Source organism: Microcaecilia unicolor, chromosome 3 (assembly GCF_901765095.1).
Source record: "Microcaecilia unicolor chromosome 3, aMicUni1.1, whole genome shotgun sequence".
In the NCBI taxonomy this organism is placed as follows: domain Eukaryota; kingdom Metazoa; phylum Chordata; class Amphibia; order Gymnophiona; family Siphonopidae; genus Microcaecilia; species Microcaecilia unicolor.
Window position 1 is genome coordinate 410942216 of NC_044033.1, and position 10244 is coordinate 410952459.

General features: G+C 44.3%; 1 protein-coding gene across 1 annotated transcript in view; it reads right to left on the reverse strand.

The window, feature by feature from the left end:
* Positions 1-9622, reverse strand: part of LOC115467099 (protein eva-1 homolog C-like) — a 568384-nt gene extending 558762 nt beyond the window's left edge. The window contains exon 1 of the mRNA XM_030198792.1: positions 9371-9622. The gene's annotated coding sequence lies outside the window, so the exon portion shown is untranslated. The remainder of the gene's footprint in view (positions 1-9370) is intronic.
* Positions 9623-10244: the final 622 nt, after the last annotated feature.

Consider the following 10244-nt stretch of genomic DNA (forward strand, 5'->3'; position numbering starts at 1 on the left):
ATATCCATTCTTTAAACACTTTAGTTAATGTAGGTACAATCGATTCTCCCATTAATTTATAAAATTCTGCTTTGTATCCATCGGGCCCTGGCGCTTTACCCATCTTGCTATGTCTTATAGCCCATGTGATCTCATCCTCACTAATCTCCGCGTTCAGTAGATTGCAGTCATGTTCAAGATCTGCACTTTTATACATTTAATAATTTGTGGGTTTTAAGCCTGTAAACTGTATTATTTCTTGAAGTGTATTTCTCTAGTTTGGCCAGCAGGTGGTGCATGTTTAAAGCTGATACAGAGAAACAACTGTTTCCTCTTTAGTTAACACAGATAAGAGGTAACCTGCAGTGATGTGGCCAGCTATTTTTAAAACTTGTTGTTCTGGGCTCTGCTTGGCCCAGGAGCTCAAATTCATCTAGGAAATACTGGATTTTTCTCCAGTCTCAGTTTAGGAGAAAAGGAAGAAAGATCTTTTTGCTGAGACTCTATGAACAGTTATATTTGATAACCTGTGAGCAGCTATATTACCTGTACTCTCCAGGTACTATTTAGATAGTAAACAAATGTTTAGTTAGTTTCATAATTGATCCATATTTCAGTTACCAGTTATTGTTTTGCTGATTGAATCTTTTTGTTTGTCGTTCTAATTTTTCATGACAATAAACATTTTTAGTTTATTGCCTCTGCTTGTCTGGACTAACTAAGAAACCTGGTGGTTTGTGTATTGGGTCTGTGAGTGCTTTCTAAGAACTGTGGGACCATTGAGAGTGTGGCCCTAGTAACCTAGAAATCACTGGGGAACACCTTGAGAGTGGGAGACTCACCCAGAGGCAGCTGGGATCCAGTCAATGGAAGGAGGATGCTAGCATAGAGCACAAGCACCAGGTGCAGGTCTATCCCCTGAGCTGTGCTGGGTACAGACCCTCTAAGTGGCCATGGGGTAGCCCCAGGTGGATGGCTAGGTGTGTCATGACAGCTTGTTAAGCCAATTAAGTTGCGCGCCTTGTTACAGAGTATGCTTGGATTTTGGTGTGAATCTCTAGGCGCGTTATATAGAATCTGGGGATATGCGCTATTCTATAAAGGGTACTTAGTCCGGAGCACCCTTTATAGAATAGTGTTGGACACCCAAATTTGGGCTCATTTACTGAATCTAGACCAGGGTTGTCCAACCTCAGTCCTTGAGGGCCGCAATCCAGTCAGGTTTTAAGGATTTCCCCAATGAATATGCATAAGATCGCATGAGATCTATTTGCATGCACTGTCTCCACTATATGTAAATAGATCTCATGCATATTCATTGGGGAAATCCTAATGTAACACACAATTTTTGCTTCTCCGTGCTGTAAGCAAACGGCATGCAGAGAGGCCTAGAGCACAAAATGCGAGCTAACGTGGGAGAGCACACTGGCCGCACTTTCACACAGGTCTGCGCTAGTGGCAACTCTATCTTGTGCACAAAAAAATTGTATCGGCACTCATTAGATTACATTCATATACATCCATGCACAAGACAGAATACTATCCTCTGCATAAAAATACCAACATTTATGCAGAGAATAGCATTCCAGCATATGCACAGACGTAGGTACAGGCAATCTGAAGAGCGTTGATCCTCCTTTGTTAATCTTTGTTCAGCACACCTTAGAGCCTCTCCCCCGGATTCTATAAAGGTCATCCTAAACTTGGCCTGGATCCCAGATCGGTGCCCAAAATAATCAGTTAATGGGCTGCAATGTTTTAATTGCTGGAGCTAAAAAGCACTTAATTGGCACTAATTATGATTTGGGTGTTTCTTTGGCTAAGCACTATTCTGTAACAATAGGTGCCTAAATCGAATTGTGCGCAACTCAAAAGGGGTGTGGCCATCGGAGGGGCATGAGCGGGTCAGGGGCATTTGCAAAAGGTGAACTCAGTGATACAGAATAGCTGGGATTTACGCCCAATTTATGTACTAGGATTTATACCAGATTTCAGCTGCTATAAGTCCTTATGCGCAAAGTGAGCACCAAATTCGGTGGGCCAGTTTTGAGGAGGGGCCACAGGGGCAAATGCACAGGGCCCCACACTTCACTAAGGGGCCCTTTTACCAAGCTGTGGTAAAAAGGGCCCTGCAGTTACAGCGGCGGTCGTTTTTGCCGCGAACCAGGGCCCATTTTACCGCAGCAGGTAAAAAGCCCAAAAAACACAGGGCCATGTGGTAAGCTTACACTTACCGTGTGGCCATGCGGGTAGGGAGAATTTACTGCCACCCATTAAGGTGGTGGTAAGAGCTCTCACACTACCCCGGCAGTAGTCCCCTGCGGGGTTTTTTTTAATCCAGCAGTGCCGGAAATGGAGCACTCTGGAGGTGGAACTACCATCGGTGTCCACATTAGGCCGGCGGTAGTTCCGAGTTGCCGCATGGCAAACCCATTGCCGTGTTGCAACTTTTAGTAAAAGGGCCCCTGAGTCACCTTTGCAACTAGCTGCTGACTGAAAGTTACAGCTTCTTTTGCTTCTTTTCCCTTTCTACCTCCATCTCCTTTTCCCTCCCTCCACCTTCCCCTTAGTAATTATGCTTCTCATGCTCTATACTCCTCCCACCACTCCACTGGTATAGTTCTACATAGCTAGATAGATAGATAACCTATTTTTATAAATGTTGTTTATGTTTATTTATAGCCCGCCTTTATCCAAGGCAAGTAATAAATGAACATATACAATTAAAATACACTCAACAAACACAAATATGCAGCAAGAGTAAAGTAACAAGCAGATCATGGCAGTTCATTAATTTTACTTCCTCTAAACAATCAAGTTTGATCGTCTTCTCGGTGCTCCGCCAGGGCCATCACTGACCCCGGCAGGGCCGATCTGAGGACCTCACTAAACCATCCAATTGGTTGTAGTGACAGGCATTGTGTACAAAGAGCAGGGAGCTTTTGACCCGCACTTACTGGAAATTCCTTGTTCATTGGAAGTAATTGCAATCCCCGATCCCTATCACGAATGGAGTTAGGCGAATTACCCGCACCTGTCGGTGAAGGGTAGACACACGCTGATCCCTTCAGTGTAGCGTTCGTGCAGCCCCAGATATCTAAAGACATCACAGACCTGTTACTGCTCGATTTCATGTGGCTTAAATATAAGCTAATGTTTTATTTCTAATACAGTGTTATAAGTAGGTGATACAAAGTAACAATGTAAACTAGATGACAAATGTCTGTTCATTGGTTCTCTGTTTTTGCTATCATACTATCTCTGGGGTCCAGGGTATCCCAAGCTTGTAAGATTACCATAGTAGTTAGTGATTAAAGAATTCTGTTTAAATAAATAAATCCCTGACACCTAATTTGAAATCATAAGTCCTGGGTGGGGACCTACCAAACTGGTCTTCACAGAGCCCCACGATTGCTAAAACTGGCCCTGACGACATGCAAAAATTGACACGCAATGCTTGTTCTCTGCTGGTGTTGAAACCTGTTAGTACAGAAAACTTTTAAGTGTGGTTTAGTTCAGTTTCCAGGTCAGGGACCAAGCTTTCAACAGCAATTAATACAAGACACACCCAAGTAATCAATGTGTAAGAAGTCTGTAAAGAAATCCAAATAAGAAAGAAAAATCTTTACGAATGCAGGATGTTCTACTTTAAAACAATCTGTAATGTCAACTGTGGTATTGTTAAGGTAATTCAACCGGCTACCAAAAAGAATGTCTTTTCTTCCTTTTATGTATTTCCTGAGGAATATCAGTGCTTATGGTTTTCGAACAAGTCTTCTCTTTATTCATTCCCCACATTATACTGTAAATCAGAAGCCAGTGTGCAATTCTGATCAGAAACACATGTCGTAACTGCAGCGGGACCCGGAAGGCATGGCTACAGCATAAAGGTTATTCGAGGAAGAAAGAGGTGGTGAAAAACAAGAGCTAGGGCCTTAATAAAAGGTGCGTGTTTTATACCCCAAAATCTATATTAAAAGTGAGAAAACAGAGGAAGAAGGAATCAAAATCTAGCCATAAGTTCAAAACAGGCAGAAACGCAGTCAAGAAACACACACATTAATATTTAAGAATCAAGTTAGCTGAAGGCCGGACTATACCAAGCTATGGGCCCATCCTGTGCAATTCGCACACTGGTGCTCCCTATCCCACCCACTTCTCCACCCTAAGGAGAGAAGACGATGGTCTGTGATGAACGTTTGCGGCCACACAACTCGTACGTACATCTTTTGGTACATTGCTGGCTTAAGGAGATTTAAACTTGCATCTTTGTACGGAATGCACTTATTTGAATGGATGTCAAAGAGAGAACTATTCAGATGGTATAGAAAGTGAGGCAGCTCAGGATGTTTTCGGGGGGGGGGGGGGGGGGGGGTTCCAGTAACATATTCTGCAAGTCAGTACAGAATGAATATTAGAATAGACATAGCGAAGTCTTGTGTCCTCTCTCTGTTTTTATTTGCAATGCTAGGCAACTCTGCCTTGCAAGAAGTGTCAGATATAACTTTTGAAGAATGATCACACTGTCATTATAGTAGCCGTTGGCATATCATAGTTACCATTCCAGTAAAGGCCTTGTACAAAAGAAATTTTCATTCCTGTATCTCAGATTACATAGTATCCTGTGTTTTAGAAAAAAAAACAGAGATCTTAACATTCAATCAATTTTTCTTTTCAGTGCAAGCTGTGAATGAAACTTTCACTGGGCTTTCCATTGCTTAGCGGCAACCTGTTTAGCTGGCTTGCTAGCTCCTTAAGTAAATGACATAATTCAAAGTGCAATGTTCTCACAGCAGTCCCTGCTGGCCAAGTGACAAAATTGCAACAGCATTAGTAGTGACCTTGGCAATCAGTTGCATGTTTATGCATTCCAATGCAAGAGTGAGAGCCCTGGAGGCCAGGCACATCATCCCCCGTATTCCAAGTACGGCACCTAGAGTTACATGCGCAAATTGGCACGTGTAGCCGATTTGTGCACGTAACTGAATTGAATAATGAGCCAATCTGCGACGATAATTAGATGTTAACAATTATCAGTACTAATTGGGACTAATTAGAATTTACATGCACTACTCACTAAGTATATTCTATAAGGTAGTCTGCGTAAATTCTACCCAGAAAAGGGGGCATGGCCATGGAAGGAGCATGGGCGGGTTGTGGGCGTTCTTAAAATTTATGCGCATTGTTATAGAATAACCCATTCCGTGCCTAAATTTAGGCATGGGCATTTACATTAGCTTTTCATTGGCGTAATATGCTGCACCTAGATTTTAGTCATGTGCATGGCGTTACGCATAGTCTATAAACCGCACCTAACTTTAGGCGCGGCTTATATAATACTCCTAAGCGTGTTACAATCTGCACCAATTTTTTTAGGCAACATATATAGAATTCGGTCCCATGCATGAGTGGGAAAATGTGGGATATAAATGAATAAATAAAAATCTAATATAATAAAACGCACCCTCAACGTTCTGAGGACAACGTTCTGTGAAGCCATGAAGCCATCTGATGTCACTCCCAGGCTGAAGGGTTCGTGGATTCATAGTGTGAAGCCTTCAAGCCAGCCAGCCGTCTCTGCCCCGCCCTCGCCTCAAACCAAACAAATCCGGAAGCGAAGCGTCAGGGAAGGAGGCGGCGCTCCCGACGTCTAGCCTTCCCTTCGCTGTGTTCCGCCAAGGCGGAACACAGCGAAGGGAAAGCTAGACGTCGGGAGCGCCGCCTCCTTCCCTGACGCTTCGCTGCACGAACCGCCACGGAGGTAAAGTTAAAAAGAAGAAGAAAAAAAAAGGGATGCATGGATGCGAAGGGGGGGGGGCATGGATGCGAAGGGGGGGGGGAGAAGAGAGCGGGCCAGGCTGGGACATGGGAGAGAAAGGAGCATGGATGCGAGGGGGGGTCATGGAAGGGAGAGAGGGGACTTGCTGGAAAAGGATGAATGGAGGGGGCAGGGGACAGAGGAGCATGGATGGGCATGGATTGGGAGGGCAGGACTCAGGGAGAGAGGGAAATTGCTGGATAGGGATGAATAGAGGGGACAGATGGGCATGGTTGGATATGGATTGCAGGGCAGGCCTCAGGGAGAGAGGGCAATTGCTGGATAGGGAAAAATGGAGGGGCCAGGTGACAGATGAGCATAGATGGGCATGGATTGGAAGGGCAGGACTCAGGGAGAGGGGAATTGCTGGATAGGGATGAATGGAGGGGACAGATGGGCATGGATGGATATGGATTGCAGGGCAGGCCTCAGGCAGAGAGGGGAAATGCTGGATAGGGATGAATGGAGGGGGCAGGTGACAGAGAAACATGGATGGCCATGGATTGTGAGGGCAGGGCTCAGGGAGAGAGGGGAATTGCTGGAAAAGGATGAATGGAGGGGGCAGGGGACAGATGGCCATGGATTGGGAGGGCACGGCTCACACTCTCTCTCTCATATACAATGTCTTTCTGACTCTCACTCTCACACACTCTGTCTCACACTGTATCACATTCACTCTCTATGTGCCACACAGTCACTCACACATTCGCTTGGTCTCATACACTCACTCTCACAGAGAATCTGTGTCAAACACACACTCTCTCTCTCGCCCACACACACACACTCTCACTCACACTGTGTCTCACATACACACTTGCACACACTCTCATTCTCACACACACACTCTCTCACAAACACACTCACACCCAGACTCACTCTCTCACACACTCACACTTTCACTCTGACTCTCAAACAGTCACTCTCACATACACTCTCCCAAACATACACACTCCGAGGAAAATCTTGCTAGCGCCCGTTTCATTTGTGTCAGAAACGGGCCTTTTTTACTAGTAAATAAATAAATATGCCCACACACACACAAATCTAGGGCACAATTTACAAAGCAGATCACCAGGAAGGACGGCTATGTTAGGAAGTGCATAGCTCAGAGGTCACTTCTCCCTCACTCCTTCTTTGTATATATTGAGATGTTCCTAGCCACTTTTACTGGTTTTATTTGACACTTTCCTCATATGACTATCATCATGAATGTCCCTTAGTCCTTGTTCTGCCCACCTAAACCGCCTTCCCCCTCCTCAATGTAGTTTACAGGCCCTGCCTCTGGTTTGGGCTGATGGGAGCCTACACTCTGATTCCAGACAATACATATACTTATAGCTCACTCTTTAGCCTAGGAGTGAGCAACCACAGGCCTTGAGGGCCACAACCCAGTCGAGTTTTCAAGATTTCCACAATGAATATGCATGAGATTGATTTGCATATATTGCTTCCATTGTATGCAAAATTGATCTCATCCATATTTATTGTGGAAATTTTGAAAACCCAACTGTGACCCTCAAAGATTGTGGTTGCCCACCCCCTGCTTTAGCCCTTCACCCTCAAGATGGATTACAAAAACATAGAAGCATAGACTGGAAATAGCCATTTCTACAAAGTAACAGTTTAAAGCAAAATCATAAATAAACAAAATTACTAACAAAAAAAAATGCTCAACTAAAAGTGTTTTCAGATCACAACAAAGATAAATAACCATTTCCTCAATAAAAACGAGGGAATATTCAATATACTTCCTGCTTGATAACCAAATACTAATGTTAACATTTTTTTTTAGATCCAAAGTCTTTAGTTTCAGGGAAATATAAAGTCACACAATGATTTGAAAGTAATGTTCGATTTGAAAGTAATGTTCTATATAACTTTTGAAGAATGAGCACATTGTCATTATAGTAGCTGTTGGCATATCATAGTTACCATCCCAGTAAAAAGAAAGGGGAATCATATATGCTGGTACCAATCTATGCAGAATTTTAAAAACAAAACAGCAGACTTTAAATTGAATTTTGGTCTCTAAAGGTTCCGGGGAACCAGGGTGATTCAATCATGTTTTTGCAGGTACTTCCTCCTCTCCCTAGTACCTCTAAAATACCTGGGAGACATAATACCTGCCTGTGAAAAAACACGAGCATACAGTTATATCCTCCTCTGGAACTATTAACTGTTCAGTAAATGCCCATTTATGCATGTGATGTAGTGGGCTCTTGTTCTCCAAAGCTCAGGGCTAGTGTTAAAGGGTTAAAACCAGGCCTAAAACTTCCCTGAACCCCCATACTACAGGGAGCCCCCCCTTTCAAATTTCTGCACCGGCCCTCTGCATGTCCAACACCTGCCAAAGCACATACCTCAATAAATGGATTCATCTTTAAGGTGCCACCAGCCTTTTTGTCATTCTTCCCATGTTTTCAGTTTCTGGTGATTATGTTTAAACTGGGTGACAGATAAAAGTGTTTAGGGCTGCCGCTTAAATGTGCTTTCATTCCTTACCCCGCTCCATTGGTGTGTTTCTAGAGCAGAAAGCAGAGGTAAGGAAGGAATCTATCCAGGACCTGGGTCCTGCAACTGCTTCAGTACTTCCATATTCCAACTCTGAAAGGCATCACAGAGCTAATCAGCTCCCAACCCCCTTAACCAGAGGGACTGAATCACAAGCAGCCCAGTGCCTTGTTTTTCCATTCTGCTCTGGTTCAAAGAACTGACCCTACTGTATTCTGCTTCTCCACTTTCAATAATGCTCCCCCTCTCCCCCCCCCCCCACCCTACACAGACGCATGCTAAACATCTCCTTCCCAAGATAACTGCTGGTCTGGACTCCACAACCAGCTTTTAGCATGGGGAGGGGGGGGGTGAATTAATGCGCCCATCGAGTTCCCCTAAAATAATGCAAGCTCTGAAGACAGGTAATCCCAAACCTCCACTGCTCAATTTGTGTCATGGCTGAATTCTGCACAACCCTTACCCCCACCCCACCCCAGTGCCAGAACTAAACCCTGGTCGCTTCTTAATCCGCCTAAAACAGTCATCAAGCTGAGAAAGGTACTGCACGGATTTCAGAACTGCCTGATCGCAGGCGATCATCTAAGTATTCTGCTGGATCTAGTTTCACTGCCTTTGGTACCAGTTTACTTGTGGATTTACTGTCACTGTGCTGTGAAAAATTTCCGCAGATTACGGACGCTATTGAGCCACCCAGGATGTGAAACTTCGCACGGCCACAGCGTTTTATTCTGCCTCTTGGTATTTCAATTACGTTACCCACATTGTCCAGCAATTAAAAAGCAATAACACATCCAAATTATTATTATTTTTTAAAAAGGATAGAGGGTTTCACATTTTTTCTTTAAGAAAACCGCATGATCAAACAAGCTTGAACAAGTAACGCCGGAATCTCGCTGTCAGGTGAATAAAAAGTTTACAGATGCTTTTTTTTTTTTTTTTACATTGTACAAGAGCTCGAACAACATCGAATTAACAGTAAAATCTTTTTAGGATCTGGAAGAAAGCCTTCCTCAGTACCCGAGGGCGGAGGTGGGAGGCAGAGCGCAGCTTCTCCCCTACCTGAGAACTCCGAAGATGACTTGGTGAAGTGGCTGAAAACTACCACCAGACACATGACTCCCAGCAAAACCTTCTTGGACTGGGGTGAGGAGGACAACACATCCGAGAAACGCATCCTCAGCTCTCAGCGCCCCTGGGCTTGCTCGATCCTGCACGTTCAAAGCTTGCTTTCTGCCCTGATCCCAGAACGTACGGCTGCTAGTCCCATGGCACGAGCTCAGGACACAGACCCAGCCAGACTTCGCATCTCTCCCTCGGAGAGAATGAATGGCACCGACAACAAGCGTGAAACTCACTTCGGATCTACCTGAGCAGGACGGGCAGCCCCCGGGTCCTAAATTCCCTCCATTTTCAAATCTGAATAAAGACTTTCTGCACTAAATTCAACCTTTTTATTGCAGTTTAATTCATCTGTTTTGTTAACTATATAAACCTGTATGCAATCACATTGTAAAAGAAGCCCATAGACACCCAATATTTGATTAAATGACTGCAACATTACAAGACTGCCTAGTAAAGATAAAATTGTAGCAATAGATATTGGCAAAAAACAAAAGGGCTGTATCCAATTGGAAATGCCGCTATTCTGCATAATGGCAAAGCTATAAAACAAACATATATATATATATATATAAAGCTGTCAGACTTGTGAGTTCTTGTACGAAGTAGAGCGCTGCTGAGCCCGGTACTTGGACCAGGTTCTGCTTGGTGACCGGACAACCCCAGGTTTTACCTGCGCTGACCACTGTTCCCCAGAGGTTGAGCCCCTAGGTACAGGCGGCCTGCAGGACTTACGAGACGGAGCTGGAAGCGGGGTGGTGAACGTATCAGGCAGGCAGACAGCAAGCAAGAGAGTGATCCAGGAACAAGCAAA